Raw genomic sequence first — 17,471 nt, forward strand, 5'->3', positions numbered from 1 at the left:
TTGGAGCAACATACAAAGAGAAACCATCGACCTAAGTCGATCCAAAGTCTCAGAGGCCCAAATTAGGCTCTGACACATATCCCAAACTCTCGGATTTTTCTCAGACATTAAACAAAATCAGAAAACTCTGAAAAAATCATATTAAAAACTAGACATTCTTCCGAGTTCAGAACATCTTTCGGATCGAAAATCGGATCTTTCGTGAGGGATATCTCGATTTTACAAGTCGGCAAATGATTTTCAAAACGCATCCCGGGTAACAAAACCCGACTTGCCATTTTGAATGTTTACCGCAGTAAACAAATTCAAATGCCTTCGAATTTTTGGCAAAATTTTAGGGACACCTCAGGGCGCATTTCGTGATTTTTTTGGGATTTTTAGTAAAAAATAAATGCATGAAATGACGTGTGGACTGACTAACAAAAACAGAGACCTACTTAAAATAAGCAGAATTGAAATAAATGCTAAATTAATCCTAATTAATTCATGAAATATACTAAATGAATGAAATAAAATGCAAATTAAACCTAGCTAAATGCATGAAGGTTAAAAATCATCAAGGAAGCATAATTAAACATTTTTATATATGTCGTTTTATGAGAATAGCTCAATCCATCTCTCGGATGAGCTCTTTCTTCAAACGACTCCCGAATCGAATTATGGCATCAAATCAAGGGGAAAAGAAGTGCACCTTGCTTCGTTACGCAGCGTAGGAGATCTTGAAAGGGGCGGCTATCACGAGCTTCCTTCGTCCTTCGCTCCGAGCTTCGGATGGTTCACCAAAATCGACCTATGCTTGAATCGAATTGGCCACTGCACGAACTTTACTCTACCTTCTCCAATGAGCCAAAGGGGGCACGATTTCCAAAGTTCAAAATCAGATTTTAGGGAGGCTAGGTCGGATTTTCAAGTTCACAAAAATGGTCTCCAAAGATGGTCTCTTTCTTCTGGGCGTGGAGCCTTGTTTTTATAACTTTTCTGAAGAAATTTGAAATTCAAACAGGATCAATCTGAGCCCTCCATGTGGCGCCATCTCAGGGGGTGCCATCTGGGGGTTTGAAATTCGAATTTGGCTTTTGCAGGGAGCCCTCAGGTGGCGCCACCTCATGAGGCTATTTTGATTTTTGAGAAAAATAAAAAAAATGGAAATTTTGTGGGTGAGACACCTCAGCAGGGGGAATTTGGAATTTTTCAAAAGTTTGCTTGATTCTCTCTGCAGGGAACTCCCAGATGGCGCCACCTCAGAGGGTGCTCTCTTGGAATTTGAAATTCAAACTCACCTTTTGTAAGGAGTCCTCAGGTGGCGCCACCTCATGGTGGGCTACTTTTATTAAAAATAAAATAAAAATCAAAATGGAGCCAAGTGGAGTCCTGGAATGGCGCCACCTCAAAAGGTGTTCTGAGGTGTAAAGTTGGAACAGTAGGGGCATGCCATGTGGCGCCACCTCTGGGGAGTTCAAATGTTTGAAATTTTGCTTTTTCTGCAGGAAAGGAGGGGTTGACATGTGGCATTTCCTCAGAGTGGCTCCTACGATGCCATGTGGCAGGAGAACATGAAGGGAGGAAGCAAAATGCGCCACCTCATGGGGGGGGGGGGGGTTTCTACTTTTTCTAGTGCAGGGAGGTCTGGACATGTGGCGGACAAGTGTCAGCTGTCTGGAGAGGCTTTCTCAAATGGCGCCACCTCAGGGGGAAGTTTGAAATTCAAATGGAGGTTGGCCCTGGAGGAATGGAGGGTGGACATGTGGCGCCACCTCAGGGTGGCTCCTACAATGCCATGTGGCAAGAGGGAGGAAAATGAGGGAAAGGACATGTGGCGCCCTCATAAGCCATCTGAAAAAAAATCAGAGCTCAGGATTTGCGCCACCTAGGCTTTGTTTGAATTTTGAATGGTTTGCTTTTTCTGAAGAAAGCCAGGAGTGACATGTGTCTCCTATTTTCTGAGAAAAGTAGGGAGAAGACATGTGTCTTCTACTTTTTCTGAAGGAGTTAGAAGGAGACATGTGTCACCTGCTTTTTCTAAAAGAAGCAAAGAATGACACGTGGCAGAGGGGAGAGAAGGAGGGCCAAGCCATGTGGCGCCATCTCAGACAACCTGGAAAAGGTAGAAGTTCAGGATCTGCGACACCTATGAGGAGATTTGAATATTTGAATTCTAGTTTTCTGAAGAGAGCAGGAAATGACACATGGCATTTGCTTTTTCTGAGGAAATGAGAGCTTGACATGTGTCCTCTGCAGGAGACACACTCCAGATGGCGCCACCTCAGAGGAGACAAGCTTACTTTTTCTGGAGGATTCTAGGAGTGACACGTGTCTCCTACTTTTCTGAGAAAAGTAGGGAGAGACATGTGTCAAGCTACTTTTCTAGAAGGAGGGAGGGGTTGACACGTGTCCCCTGCAGGAGACACACTTCAAGTGGCGCCACCTTAGAGGAGACAAGCTCCACTTTTTCTAGACAGGACAACCTATGACACTTGGCATCTTCTGGTGTTCTTTGAAATGACACATGGCGCATGATGGATAGGGTGACACATGGCAGATAAATGGGATGACATGTGGCGGCTTCTTAGGGTAGCCCCACACTGACACTTGGCATGGAAATGGGAGGAGAGAGAAAAGACAAGTGGCACCAATCCAGGGGACAAGGCTCCTATATTTTTGGCTTTTTCAAAATTCAACTTTTCAAAAGAAAAGCTTGTGTGACACCACCTCAGTGTGGGTCCCACATTGCTTCTTTATTGAAATAGGGATAAAACAACAACTTCTTTTTGGAATTTTCATAAAATCTGGACTAATTGGTAAAACAGGATTTTTGAAAAGAGTTGGCCCCTGTAGGGCAATTTTGTAAAAGAAAGATATTTGAAATTGTCAAAAAGGGCAAAATCTGAGGTGAAGTGATTGAAATCCACATTAAAACTATCCAGATCGTCTTCCTGAGAAAATATTTTGACATTCAGAGCCCTGGGGGTAAAATGGGAAGAATTGATAATTTTGAAGACCCAGGGTTTTGGAGTCAATTTTGAAAAGAGTTAAAATTCTAATCTGGATTGAAAATTTTGAAATCAAGAGTTTTGGATCTCGAAATGACATGCTGTGCAGTGCAGTGATTTGAAATGCTCATGCAATGATATGCAATGTCATGTCTTATGCAATATAATCTTGAACTAAGACTTGGAGATGTCTGTCTCCTGTCAGGAATAAAATTTTGAACATCTGAACTAAAAATAGGGAAATTTTGAGAGTTCCAGATGAAATTTGGACTTTTGCAAGGTCCGGGCTCAGAAAATGACCATTTTGCCCTCCAGCGATTTCAGAGGCTAGATGTTGATGCTTGGTGGAAATGTTGGGGAGGTGAGTGAAAATTTGGGGTGTTTACAGCATCGCCTGCATAAGTCTTTTCTGCATTATTGCATTTTAGTTTGCAACTGTATTCCTGCACTCTGTTCAGCATTGCATAAACATCCGACATCTTCTTTCGCAGTAGGTTTGATCCAAGATTAGGATTGTATTCTCTGTGGCATTTGATTCCACTAACCATGCCATCGTTCACATTCAATCTCCATTAAATCTGAGTGTGTACTCTATACTCATCTGAGATAATCGTGCATTTGCTATGTCATAAGACCCTCTGTAACAGATCCGTAACCCATGTCCCCTGTGCTTTTTGTTTAGGTCGCATGAGTATATCTCTTGCGTGTCATGTTACCATAATCTTCTGCATCTATCCATGATCTCATCTCATCTCATCAATCCATCATCCAGCCTCACATATCATTAGCATACATATTGTTTTTGTTTTACTGCATCACTAATGAAAATGCATTCAGATTAGATCCAGGGTCGTCTGGAATGAACATCGACATCCCAGTCGTAGCACTGTGTTTCAGAATTCAACCTTGCTAAAAAAAATGAATACTTTAGTTGCTCCCTATCTACTACACCATGGGTTGATTCACGTTAATAACCAGTAACAGGGATTTCTGACTTATGGCTGGATCAAGGAGGACAAGCAGTTGGTTCATGCAGTGGATCAATGCATTCCTTAGGGCATTATTTCGAATTAGGCTTTGGTGTATCCACTGTCCATTTTATCTTACCAGCTGCATCATCCAAGTTGCCTGAGAATCTTTTTGTATGTATAGTATGAGAGACTGTCTTATGATGAAATTTGCTCACTTTCAATTATGTGTTTGTTCAAAATTTCGGTATTGTTAAAAACAGATAACTGTCACAACGTATGATACTCTTCCAGTTATTGAAAATTACTTAAAAGGTTGATTTCAGGTGCATCTATCAGTGATTTTGTCATTATTTTCTACTTTGTCTAAATTAACTTTGATTTTCAAATATTGATGGTATACATAGTCTACATATATCAGGTCGAAAGTAAAGTTCAGGTTGCTTTGGTTTGGAATTCAAAAAGTCACCTGGTGTCGAGAAAGTAGATGCTTCGTTGGGTGTTAACCCATCGGTCAAATTTTTCCCAGTTTTCTTTTATCTATTTATTTTATTTTTTATTTTTTTTTAGCCAATACATCTTAGTTACTAAAAAAATTTGAGACTTCGTTATTTGCCTGTAGAAGTTAATTGTGAGTTCATGGGTGCTTGATCACACTCTGGCACAATACCTACACCTTCCATCTCTTACCCAATCTCACCATCCCACAACACAGAAATTTCCTTCGCGTTGCATGTTAGTAGCGATTGTTGCATTTTACATCTTACCTTTGGTATCTAGGCACCTACACCATTTGGACATGCGCTGCATCTTCATTCCATCAACACCCATATTCCTGCAATTTCAAATCCCCTTCACATATGATACTGATCATATCATATACCAATACCTTCAGATTTCCATCTCTTCAAACATCTACCCTGTTACATATCCCTCCTCACAGTTGATGTCCACATTTCACCTACACCGTTGACCTTACTCCCTCTTGCCCCAGCACCTCCAATATTCCCTTGCTATAACCACCATCAGAAACTTGTCACCTTTGTTGGCAGTGTCCCTTCTCCTACACCCACTCATTCTATGTACAACACACACTACCTCACTATTTATATACCTTATTCAAAGCTACACCATATACAGTTTTACCAACCATTTCACCTATCCATCAGCCCACTCTTCAGTCACATAGCATCCACTGCTGTCATAGCCCAACTCCCCTTGTAACTTCCCTCACCATAGTATTTCATAGCATCCCCACGTGGCTGCATATTCTCACCACTGAGAAAATGTTGAATATGTTGCTGACATAGTTGTTACATCATCGATAACCCTTTCCTATCACCTTTACTTCACTGCAACAACATTCACATAATCATTCACTCCCTGCTATTTCACCCTACCTGTCACCATATAACTTGTCTGCAGCTACCGGCATCTCTGCCACTGCATGTTTTCCCACCTACATTACCCTTTTTTTTGCCTACTGCAATTCCTTGCTAGCAGTCCTCCCCACAGTACCACCTCCCTTAGCCACCAACCTCCAGCTTCTCCCTCTGTAGCACCCGCCTATCAGCTGTCACAATCTGTCATAATCACACAACTCTCCAGCACCATTTTCATTACATTGTCATTGCATTCAGCAACTCCATCACACCTCTTCACATCCAGCCACTCCACTGTGTGCCGATATCTCTCACGGTGACATCATTGCATTTTCACAATATTTCCAGTGGTTGATATTTTGGAATGCTCTTTTTTAAAACACATATTTTCAATAAAACTTTAGAAAATCGTCAACCAAAAATATAAAAACCGACTTTCCACAAAGTGGTAAGTACGGGTCGATCCTCAGGGAACAGGAATTAATAACTACAATTCTAGAAAATTTAATTTATTAATATCAAATGGCAATCTACAATTATAAAGTGAATACAACTACAATTAAGCACTAAAAGAACACTAAACAAGCATTCAGTCTTCTGCTCCACACCAAGGGTATTTCTGTCTTTTCGCCACTTAGAGAATCTTCTCACTTGTATAATAACCCTGGAAACTAAATATGCTTTTCAACCTAAAAATGCAGAAAAGTACAAAGTTAGTTTTCTATTTTAATTATGCAAACAACAACTAAAACTATATCTAATTCTACGAAAATAATAAACAAATGCTACTTATCAAACAAAAATTAAATAAAATACTAAATTAATTCTAAAATTAACCAAATTACTTCTACTAATGCTGTATGATGATTATGCAAATTCTAAAATACAGAAACTACTGAAAACAAACCTAAAATGCCGAAACTAAGAAAATTACGAAACTGCCCCTAACTAGTGTAAACTAGCAATCTGAAAGGTTATCGGAAAACCACTGTTTGACAGGGCAAACGAGGTCCGATTTTCCCGAAATTTGTTCTGTTCTGCAACTGACAGATTAAACAAATTAACAGTTTTTACAGAATTGAAAAACAGTATCTGGAACTCCAGATATAAGGGTTTTAAATCTGGGAAAAATCAGGATATCGTCAGTCCTGTAATTTAAAATCCAGAAAAAGCGGTTTTCACAAAACGCTTAAAAATCAGACCAAATCAACTCCGAATGAACTGAAATTTGGTCTGCAGTTAAATAACACGTTCATAAAGTGAATAGAATAAAAAAATTTGGAAAACACAGAATTTTTGCTCAGAAAATAATTCTGTTGCGACAGGGCAAAAATCTGGTTTTTATTTGAGTGCACTATTCACTTTATGAACCTATTTACCCCCTATCAAATGTAATCTACACCTAATGCAATCTAAATGACATTGTATAACAGTGTATATGCAGATGAATATTAGGAAAACACTAAATGCACGACGAACAAAACACTACAAGCAATTTATGACTAGAACGAAGTTAACTAACAATGGAAATGCAACTATGCTCAATAATAAAATACAATCTAACTACTAAGTTAACTAATATCTAACTATCATTCAAACCACAATGAAACACATTTCATACATACTAAATAAATACGCTATACGTACACACACTTCTACACTAAAACTAATTTAGATAAATAAACTAATTAATATAGAAATCAAAAGAAATAATAAGAAATGACTTACTTAACTAAAGAACGAAGGCTAAGGTTAGGTTTCACTTGGTTGACTCGACTAGGATCGGTTTCGACTTGAGTAAGTTCAGTTTGGGTTTGGATGCACTCGGATGGGATTAGGTAGGCTCGATTTGACTAGGTTGAAAGAGATAGGTTCGAGCTAAGGTTAACTCACTAATTGGATTCGGTTTTGAGTTACCTTAATCAACTAGGTTCGGTTGACTTAGGTGGACTCGGTTTGACCTTAGTTAAGGTTGGGTTGGGTTTGGCTAAGGTTGACTCGATCTCGGATTGGTCTTGACTTGGACTTAGGCTAGGCTAGGGTTTGAACTTGGTTTAGGATAGACTTAGTCAACTAGGTTCGGGTTGACTTAGACTCAACTAAGTTGGACTCAACTTAGGTTCGACTAGGCTCGAATGGGCTAAGGTAAGCTCGGTTTGACTCACTAGGTTTAGACTAAGTTTTTACCCGAGTTAGGTCTTTGACTAGGTTTGACCAAGGTTGGGTTTTGGATTTAGGTCTAGCAAGACTAGGATGAACTCGGTTTAGGTAGGCTTGAACTAAGTTGAATCAACTAGGTTTGACTTAGATAGGTTAGGTAGACTAGGTTGACCTAACTTAGGTTAGGGTTGACTCCACTAAGCTTGACTAAGGTTGGGCTTTGGTCTTAGACTCGACCTAAATGCGGTTTAGGCTTTGACTTGGGCTAGGCTAGGTTTTGACTAAACTCAAAGGGGGTGTAGACTAGGGGTTGACTCGACCTAGGCTCGGTTTGACTAGGTTAGGTCTAGACTAAAGTAGTAACCTCCTAATTAAGCTACAATTAATCCAAAGTTCACGATTTTAATGGAGGAGGTTGGAAAAAGGAATGTAATAATTACCAATGTTCAAACTTTGAAATGCTTTGGATTCTCAAAAATCGCCCCATTTAAAGAGGGAGTTACACTCCTTAATTGCCTTTAATGCCTTTTTGGAAATCTGAAAAGGCCAATCTAGAAATCCACGATTTTTGCTTTTCAAGATGGAATTAAAATGCTTTTAATGCTCTATGGAAATCGTGTAACCTAGATTGGAATTTTGGTTTAATTGCAAAACACTTTCCAAAGTTAAGGAGTAACTCCTTCTTTAATGCACATTCAAAATTGAAATCTTCCTTAAATGCCTCACACGATTTTTGAAGAATATCCTTTTTCCAAAAGCTTTCCAATTTTCAATTACTTTAATTACCTCCCTTCTCAAAAATCGCCAACTTCAATGGATGCTACTTTCTAAACTAATAGACTTAATTATACCTAGGGAACAAAAGAACTTAAATGGAAAATCGATTTCCTAGGAGTTAATGCTAACCTAATTCCAAAACTTACCTAAATACAACCCTAAAAACGGCTAAAACAATAAACCCTAATACATTGAACCTAGACAACCTAATTAAACCTACCTAATTGCAATTAAGAATTACCAAAAACAGCTTAGAGCTCGAATTGAGCTCTAATGGCTGCCGCCCCTCCTTGGGGAAGAAGAAGACTAAAAAAAAATACAACCTAAAAGAAAATGATTAAACTAAACATCAAACACTTTTGATAAAACTAAATTAAAATCTAATAAAAAGAACTCCTAATTACACAAAGGCAAACATAAACAACACTATGCTGGAATTCATAAAAAAAACATCAAGAATTAAGACTCGATTTTTGGAATTTTCTCAATAGACCTAAAACACAAAATGATAAAAACGATTATCTAGAGTAGTCCTAAAATGCTAACTCTACCACAACACACTTTGCAACACTGTAAAATCAATAAAATATGCAGACATGCAGTATGAAGTAGAAGCTTACACACACACCACTAGCAAACAAAATAAAAGAAATCGGCTAGATGAGATTCTAGCCGATTTTCACAATTTGAATAAAAAATCTTTAAAAATCAAAGACACCCAAATCAAGCAATGACTCAACCCTCAATAGATCTGCAAGAACTCACTAGAATCGGATCTATAAAGGGTCTATTAACCTAGCATGGCTGCTAAAACCCGAACTAAGGCAAAAATTGAAAATAAATCAAAATCGGCTAGAATGGATCTAGCCGATTTTTAATGAAAAATGCCTTTCTTCAAGTCCCCAACACCCAAAATAACTCAAACTGATCTTTTTGAAGGCTTTTTCTGTAGAACTAACACAAACACACACATTGGATAAGACAACCCAAATCGGCTAGAAGAACCTCTAGCCGATTCACACGTTTTTCTTGAAAAGTGATGAAAATCGGTACTCGAACATGCAAACAATGAAACAATCCTAGGTCTAACGTGCTGGTCTATGCACGAATACTATTCTAAGGTTGAAACAAAAAGAAAACCAAGAAACATACAGAAAATAACAAAACCAAAAACCACACACAAAAATCGGTTTTATCTAGAAGAGAAAGAAGAAGAAGACCTACCTTTTGGAAGATCCGACGACCGGGGGGGGTGAAGAAGAGCGGACCGTGGCTGGAGGTAGACGTCTTCTACAGTTCAAGGATGCTGTACTTCACCAAAAACGGCACCTATTGCAGATGCTACACGTTGGAGATCCACCGATGATGGAATGTGAGTCGATTCGCGATCTGAGGGTGTAGAAAGCCGGATGGAGGTAGGGCCGGCTCACCTTGGTGTTGTGTTGCGCACTCCCGCCCAAGGTTAATGGTCTCCACCTCTGCTACACTTGCAAAAGTACAGAAAAATGGTGAAAAGACAGCAAGGAATAAGAAAGAAAGGAAAAGAAACCAAAGAAAGCTTGAAAATATGCTTGAAAATCAAGCATAGGTCGATCTTCAATGGCCAACACTTGGGAAAGATGGAGAGGAAGGAGCTGCTGCTGTAGAGTCACTGTAGGGGGCGTCCAAACACAGCCAAAGACGCCTAGGGCTTCTCTAAAAAGTATATTTATACTTTTTGGAATTTGCAAAAACAATGTTATAAAAAAAATATTTTCTAGGCGCCTCTTTTTGGGGGGTTTTCAGAAAAACTTTTTGAAATGGATCTGGATAGGCGTATGGGTTGGGTTTTGGACTTTTAAAGAGTTGATCCAAGGTCCAATTGACCTAATTGGGTCGGATATGGATCCGATCCACCTCGAAATCCGTGCCCAAACACTGAAATAGCCATAACTCTCTCATTTTAACTCTGATTTTTCTGAAATTCGAACCATAGCCCCTTACTATCAAAACACATCTAAACATGGGTTTAAAACCTTAAACTTGAAACAAAATGCATGAAAAACTTGTTTACATGATGTGCAATTCATGCATCATCAAATACCCCCATGCTTGAATGTTTGTTAGTCCCTTAACAAACCCTAATCATGATATGCACTGAAGACAAGAAATGCTAAGCATGAATGCATAATACTAACTCACTTTCGTAGGAATCACGGTTGCATTTAGCGTATGCAACAAGCCCTTTAAACCCCTAGCTTACACTAGTGGACGAGTAAGGTCTCGTGAGGGTTTGCAGCGATGCTACCCACAAACATCAATAAAATGCAAGGATGATCTTTCAAAAATATTAGGCTCTTAAGAATGCAGTTGTAACAAATCTTTCCTGTAATTGACATTCTCAAAACAAGTTTAAAAATCTCATGCCTCCACAGTAAAAATTCTTTTCTTTCACTTTTCTCATATTGTAGCTAGTTCATGATTTTTCTCCGAAAGTCAAATATTCTCATGTTTTACTCATTTATTCTCACTTGTATATTTTCTGCACAGTAATGCACATATATACTTAAGCAATGAAAATTTTCTCATTTTGCACATTCTCTTTTTTTTTTTTTCATTTTCACTCTCTCTTTTTCTTTCAACTTTTGATTTCTTGCGCAATCTTCTCGTATGAGCACTATTTCGAATAGTCAGTTTTCGTGACCCGTGTAGCGAGCTTTGGGTCAGTGACTCCCAAGTCGGCCGACCTTAGGGCACTAGATACAGAGTATCCCTCGGACTTAATTGCTCGAGTCACTAGACCTTCTATTCTAATAGTTTACGTATAGTCTTCCTCTTGTCATGTGCAATGTCTCTATCTCTTAGGCTTTCTATGCAGTCCATGTAACAAGCTTTCGAACCGGTGGCTCCCAAACCAGCTGGCTTTGGGGCACCAGATGTAAAACACTCTTCAGATTCTACTTACTCGAACTACAAAGGCCACAGATATCGACTTAGACAAGAGATGATCTCCTTTATTATCCTTTTCATTAAGATACTCAAACACTTCATCTCGTGTCTCAGTTCTACTACTAGGATTCACGAAGACATCAACAACTAAACGTAACTCTATTCTTTTAAACTCATTTTTCAAACACATCTTTCCATTGCTTATTTCTTTCACAAAACATACTGTGCATACTTATACAAAAGTGATTCAAAATTTTCTAACAATCAAATACTATCTTTTCTTTGAATTATCTCATAAACAACTACTATATTTGATTCAGTTCAGAAAAAAAAATTTATGGGGCTTAAAAATTTTTAAACTGTTAGATTATGCCAAAAACAATCATATATGCTACACTTTGTTCTTAAATGCCTACTTTGATTACCAGTCATACAAAAAAATTTTGTGTATTTTTGTGTGCATGCATCTAAACCACCCCCCCATGCTTGAATGACACTGTCTCTAGTGGCATACAAAATGAATAAAAATGTAATGCAAATGCACACTAAAAGACACTAACAAAAATATGGGAGAAAGGATAGATACAACCTGATTTGCTCTGAGCTTTTGAAGTTGATTTTCCTCTGATTCTTGAATTCTTTGAAAACTCTTCTCTGTACCTGGTAATTGATACACTAATTGTTAAGTTCATCCTGCATACATCAAAACACAAATTAGCACATGTGAAATGAAATACTAAATAAATAAAAACTCTGAAATGAAAAATAAATAATGTACATATGATACATCCCTCTGGTCGAATCTTCATGCCTTCGTGAGATGCACTATCTCACACTCACCATCCTGTAAGGCATCTTAAATGAATGGCTTCAGTCTTTGCCCATTTACTTTGAATGTACCTTGGGTCATAGGATCGAATAATGTCACTGCTCCATGGGGAAATACTTCTTTTACAATGTATGGACCTGTCCATCTCGATCTTAACTTCCCTGGGAATAAATGTAAACGAGAATTGTATAGCCACACTTTCTGATCTGGCTCAAACACTTTTCTGACAATATGCTTATCATGAAATGCTTTTGTGCGAGCCTTGTATAATTTGGCATTCTCATATGCATCATTCCTGAGTTCCTCTAATTCTGAGAGCTGCAGTGCTCTCTCTTTGCCAGCCTGGGTGAGGTCAAAATTTAATTTCTTGATAGCCCAGTACGCTCTATGTTCTAACTCGACAGGAAGATGACATGCTTTCCCGAATACAAGGCGATACGGGGACATGCCAATGGGAGTCTTAAATGCAGTTCTATATGCCCAAAGTGCATCATCTAAGCGCTGGGACCAATCCTTGCGGTCCGGACGAACTGTCTTTTCTAAAATTCGCTTAATCTCCCTATTAGACACTTCAACCTGTCCACTAGTCTGCGGATGATATGGAGTGGTGAATCTATGATTGACAGAATATCTTCTCAGCAGAGAAGCTATCTGAACATTCCTAAAATGCTTGCCACCATCGCTAATCATCGCACGTGGCACTCCAAAACGACTGAAAATGTTGTGCTTAATGAACTTAAGCACTACTCTGTGATCATTGGTCTTGGTGGCCACAGCCTCGACCCACTTGGACACATAATCAACCGCCACCAGAATATATAAATTTCCGAATGAGGGCGGAAATGGTCCCATGAAATCAATGCCCCAAACATCAAAAATTTCGACTATCAAAATCGACAGCAAGGGCATCATGTCCCTCTTGGACATGTTTCCAATCTGCTGACATCGCAGGCATCGCCTACAGAACTCATGAGCGTCCCTGTGGAGTGTGGGCCAATAAAATCCTGACTGCAAAACCTTTGCAGCCGTCTTCCTACTACTAAAATGCCCTCCACAGGCTAACGAATGGGAAAAATCAAAATGGATTGGTATTCCTCCTCCGGAACGCATCTCCTAATGATCTGATTTGCACAGTATTTGAACAACTCCGGTTCATCCCAATAATAGTGCCTCACCTGAGATAGGAACCTCTCACGCTCATTCTTGTTCCAATGCTCAGGTATCTGCCTCGAAACCAGATAGTTCACAATATCTGCAAACCAGGGTAACTGCGATGTACTGACTGACATGATCTGCTCGTCGGGGAAAGAATCACTGATCGGTCTCTGATCCTGCGTGGTCTCCACGATCAGTCTGGAAAGATGGTCTGCTACTACATTCTCGCTTCCCTTCTTATCTCGAATCTCGAGATCAAACTCCTGTAGTAGTAGGACCCAACGAATTAATCTCGGTTTGGTGTCTTTCTTATTCAACAAATATTTCAATGCAGAATGATCAGAATAGACAACCACCTTTAAACCGAGTAAATAGGACCTAAATTTATCCAATGCGAAAACTACCGCAAGTAGTTCCTTCTCTGTCGTAGTATAATTCATCTGTGCATCAGACAGAGTTCTACTCGCATAGTAGATCACATAGGGCTTCCTATCAATGCGTTGTCCTAGAATGGCCCCCATAGCATAATCAGAAGCATCGCACATAATCTCAAATGGGAGAGTCCAATCTGGAGGTCTCAAAATAGGTGTAGTAATCAAGGCCTCTTTGAGAATCTCAAAGGCCTTCATACAATCCTCACCGAAAACAAAGGGCTGGTCTTTCTCCAATAACGTGCAAAGCGGTCGAGAGATTTTGCTGAAATCTTTTATGAACCGCCTGTAAAATCCCGCATGCCCTAAAAATGATCGAATCTGCCTCACAGAGGTGGGTGGAGTGAAACGAGAAATGGATTCCACCTTCGCTCTGTCAACCTCAATACCACGCTTGGACACAATGTGTCCAAGTACAATCCCCTCATGGACCATAAAATGGCTCTTTTCCCAACTCAGGACGAGATTGGTCTCCACACACCTACTCAGTACTCGAGCAAGTTTGTGGAGGCAATCTTCAAAAGAAGAGCCATACACAGAAAAGTCGTCCATAAAAACTTCCATCACATCATCAATCATGTCCGAGAAGATAGCAAGCATGCACCTCTGAAAAGTAGCCGGGGCATTACAAAGCCCAAAAGGCATACGTCTAAATGCGAAGGTGCCATAAGGACATGTAAACGTGGTCTTCTCTTGGTCGTCAGGATGGACAGCTACCTGATTGTATCCTGAATATCCGTCTAGAAAGCAGTAGTAGCTCTGTCCTGCGAGTCGCTCTAAGATCTGATCAATGAATGGCAATGGGAAATGATCTTTCCTAGTTGCCACATTCAACTTCCTATAATCGATGCAGACTCGCCATCCTATAGTGGTCCTCATCGGAATTCTCTCACCCTTCTCATTCTCAACCACAGTGAGTCCTGACTTCTTTGGCACAACTTGAATCGGACTGACCCACTGACTATGAGAAATAGGGTAAATGATTCCGGCATCCAACCACTTCACCACCTCTTTCTTCACCACTTCCTTCATGTTGGGATTTAGCCTTCTCTGCATATCCCTAAATGGCTTGATTTCCTCATTACAATGGATCCTATGCATGCAGAATGAAGGATCAATCCCTTTTAGATCAGCAACTCCCCATCCAATCGCTGCCTTGTGCTCTCGAAGAATAGTCAGTAATCTCTGTTCCTGCTCCTCAGTGAGCAAGGACGAGATGATCACAGGCAGAGTCTCATCATCTCCGAGGTATGCATACTTGAGTGAATCTGGTAAGGGTTTCAACTCAAGTTTCGGAGGAGACTCGATCGACGATTTGGCGGGGGTCTCCGCAAGTGGTGGAAGAGGTTCCCTGACCGCTCCCCAAGGTGGTCTCTCCGACGACACTCTAGACACATCTACACTATCTACACAGCTATTCTTCTCTATATGGTACAAATCTAAAGAATCCTCAGTAATGTACAACTCGGGCTGCTCCTCCACTAACTCCTGTGCAATGTCTACATGAAAGCAGTCCATGTCTCCTGCTGGTCCCATTGCGGCATTGAAAATATTCAGCTTTACCTTCCTATTGCCGAATGAGAGATCCATGGCTCCGGTCCTACAGTTGATGCATGCATTGGCAGTCGCCAAGAATGGTCTGCCTAAAATAATCGGAGTCTGGTGCTGGCTATCTACTCCTTCCATATCAAGGATAATGAAATCGACTGGAAAATAAAAGTCATCCACTTTAACTAGCACGTCCTCCAAGACACCTCTCGGTACCTTGACGGAACGATCTGCCAGTTGAAGTGTAATCGGAGTCGATCTCATCTCACCTAGCCCGAAAGAATCAAAGAAATATCCGGGCAGAATGTTCACGCTTGCTCCAAGATCGAGCAATGCGCATTCTATCCGGATGTTCCCTATAGTACAAGCAATGATAGGGGCTCCAGGGTCCTTGAGCTTTGGTGGTGTCTGATGCTGAAGTACTGAACTCACCTGCTCAGTCAGATGGACCCTGTTAGGAACTCGCTCTCTGGATTTCCTCTTTTGCGTACATAGCTCCTTCAGGAATTTGGCATAAGCTGGCACCTGCTGAATAGCATCGAGCAAAGGTAGGTTGATCTGCACATGCTTGAAGATATCAAGCATGTCCTGGATCTTCGCACCTTGCTTCCCTCTATAACCAGGAGACTCTAATGCTTTGGGATAGGGTGGTGGGGGAATATACTCTGCTGGCTCCTCCTCTTTGCGAGAAGGCTCACTCCTATCCTTCTTCTTCTCTGAGGATAAAGATGATGAAGGTGATGATGGGGATGGGGATGATGATTGAGCCGACGTAGGTGAAACAATGGTCTCTGGCTCCTCTATCTTCTCTCTACTCTCTCGCTCTTTGCTCTCGACGTGATACTCACGTCCACTCCTCAAGGCCATAACTGATTTAGCCTGCTGCTGTGTCTCAGTATGAAATAGGCCTCCAGTCATCTGGTCCTTACCCTTCGGGTTCATGACAGCCTGACTCGGCAATGTACCCTCGGGTCTCCTACTAATAGCCTCAGCTAACTGTCCCCATTTGCGACTCTAACTTCGCAATGGACTGCATATGCGAGCTCAAAATCTGGCTACACTTCTCGAAGGCATTCTGATTAGAGGTTTTCACCTCTTGGAATGCCTGGAGAAGTCTCTCCTCAAAAGATGTCTGCGGGGCAGACTCCTGCTGAATCGGGGAAGGAACTGAAGAAGAAGAAGACTGAGCATAGTTCGGTCTTTGAAATGGCTGAGTAAAAGATGGCTGCCGAACTGGCTGAGAGGAAGAAGGCATCTGTATAGAAGACTGTGGATTCTTCCATGAAAAATTGGGATGGTTACGCCAATCCGGATTATATGTCGATGAAAATGGGTTATTTGGCGGTCTGACGTAACCCTGAGCTGCCTGAACTTGTTCTTGAACAAATTCAGGGTACTGAGCTGCTGAAGGGCACTCAGTGATCTCGTGTGCCGGACTGGCACAAAGAGTACACACCTGCTGTGTAGTGGATGGTCCTGAGAGAAGCTGGTCCAGCTTCTGAGCAATCATGTCTACTTTGCACTGTAGTGCAGTAGATGGACCAATCTCAAGAACACCAGCTTTCTTCTGAATGCTGGGTGTGGCTCTATCAGAATGAGAGCTCGAAGCATGGTGGAGTGAATTCTCGGCCAATGTATCAAATAGCCTCCATGCTTCGTCCTCGCTCTTCAGCATGAATGTCCCACTGCATGAAGAGTCGATCATCTGACGATTCTTGTCAGACAATCCATCATAGAAACTCTGCACCAGTTGCCATTTCGGCACCTGATGATGGGGGCATTTCCTGAGAAGATCCTTCATTCTCTCCCAGGTCTCATAAAAGCGCTCACCATCTAGCTCTGAAAAGCTAGTGATGGCTCTACGATATTGGTTCGTGCGACCAATGGGAAAGTATTTCCGAAGAAACTCCTGTTGCAACTGATCCCAGGACTCTATTTCTACAGAATCTAAGGACTTTAGCCAATACTTGGCTTTGTCCTTCAATGAAAAAGGGAATAGAGTCAACCTCAACGCATCATCATCAAAATTCTGTATCTTAACAGTAGAACAGATTTCAAGGAATTCATCTAAGTGTCGGTAGGGATCCTCATGACTAAGGCCATAAAAGGATGGAAGCATTTGAATAATGCTGGCCTTAATCTCATAATGTGGCGCTCCTACATCGGGTCTCCGAATGCAGGATGCCTGAACATAGTCTGTGGGAATGAAGTATTCCCGCAGAGGGCGTGAAAGAACTGGGGGTGGAGGTGGAGGATCCATGTCAGCCATTGTTGCCGAACTTCGATGAGAATGTAAAATTCTC

The 17,471-nt window shown here is 40.8% G+C and overlaps 1 non-coding gene across 1 annotated transcript; it reads left to right on the forward strand.

Moving 5' to 3' along the window:
- The first annotated feature begins 16,931 nt into the window (after positions 1 to 16,931).
- LOC149828567 (small nucleolar RNA R71) lies at positions 16,932 to 17,034 on the forward strand. The gene has a single exon (XR_016434496.1). It is a non-coding gene; the product is annotated as a small nucleolar RNA R71 (small nucleolar RNA).
- The last annotated feature ends 437 nt before the right edge of the window (positions 17,035 to 17,471 follow it).

Source organism: Nuphar pumila, chromosome 9 (assembly GCF_984573655.1).
Source record: "Nuphar pumila chromosome 9, dmNupPumi1.hap1.1, whole genome shotgun sequence".
NCBI lineage: Eukaryota > Viridiplantae > Streptophyta > Magnoliopsida > Nymphaeales > Nymphaeaceae > Nuphar > Nuphar pumila.